Source organism: Molossus molossus, unplaced genomic scaffold (genome assembly GCF_014108415.1).
Source record: "Molossus molossus isolate mMolMol1 unplaced genomic scaffold, mMolMol1.p scaffold_m16_p_16, whole genome shotgun sequence".
NCBI lineage: Eukaryota > Metazoa > Chordata > Mammalia > Chiroptera > Molossidae > Molossus > Molossus molossus.
This window is the reverse complement of record NW_023425351.1, coordinates 3,660,920-3,662,341: the sequence shown is the minus strand read 5'-3', so window position 1 is coordinate 3,662,341 and position 1,422 is coordinate 3,660,920.

Below are 1,422 nucleotides of genomic sequence, written 5' to 3'. Positions count from 1 at the left end.
CAACTTGATACTCAATTTAGCTTTAAAGAGAAGCATATTTTATGCTTAATTAGTAAAAAGAAATCCCTGTTTTGCTAAAAGTATTGCTAATTAGGCATTGGTGAAAAGCTAGTATAGCACTTACTTTTAGGAATTTAAAAAATCAGAACTTATACAACTTGTGTTCAGCAAAACTTATGTTTTTGAAAGATATTTTCTATTTTACCTAATCACATGAGAATATGAAATAAAATTTAATTTATTCTCTATAGTAACTAAATGTGCTGTAATAACAAAAAAGGAAGAACTTCATTGTATAATTTTAATGTATTAAATACATTCAATAATTGTTTTCTCCTAGCATATCATCATAACACAGCTGAAATACCATAATAGGATTTTGAAAGTACTTATCTTTACTTTTGAATCCTTAAATAGCAAATCCTTTCTTCCTCAATAATAATGTCTGACTTCAGCACAACTGCCCATCCACAACAGCTAGTTTACAAAGTCAAATCCTAAATAGTGTGTGAATCACATTTTACTCTACTTTGAAACTCATCTTCTGGTAAGGTGTAAATGGACTTCTCAGTCCAGACAAATGGAAATGCTATTTTAAATGATGTAAAATTAGCTTTAGAATTCTCACAACACTATACTTTCAGAACTGATTAATGCTATGAAGTTACCTTTCTAAAACAGCACTGTTGTGTTTAGTAAAGTTCCTAATGCATGGGATTTTTCTTAGTTTTAAATTGCTAATGGTCATGTATCAGTGAAAGTGGAGTTCTTGGGGTACTGCAAGGAAAAGGATTTCCTGAGGCCCCCGTGGGAGGATGGGGGTTCATGGAAGGCTTTATTTATGATGTAAAGTTAAAGGGGTTCCCTCCAAGGTCCTGTCTCTGTCTGTCCCACCAGGGAAGAAGTCTAATCTTGTTTTCAGCTGGGTCAGGATTCAGGCCACTGCCCAGAGTGTCTGTTCTATATTAAAGTCCAGTCCAGTCCAGCATCTGGCTCACTTACCTTGTATTTCCAGCTGCAGTCCATTGCATCTGGGGTCAGCTCAGCCATGAGCCATGAGGCTGCTTAAGGCCACACGGCCAGGGAGAGACACAGGCAAGCACATGGGCGAACCAGTGAGCGGGAACTCTTTGTCGGGGAGTTTACCCTTCTAAGACTTCGCACGCCTGCCCTGGCACTGCCCTCCTAGCCAGTCCATTGTTCCCTAGGCTAGGCTGGCAGGCAAGCACCTCTCCTGCATCACCCCAACTTCACGGCACATACGCCCCCCCCCCTTTGTTGGACCTCTTCCCCCAGTGATTTGCAGGGAACAGACTGGTGGTTCCCAGGGAGTGTGGAGTTGTAGCTTCCTGGTGAAGCTGCCCAGATGACCGTGCTTATAATGTCTGCCACCTCTTTGCTTTCCTCCTTTATTAATATTAA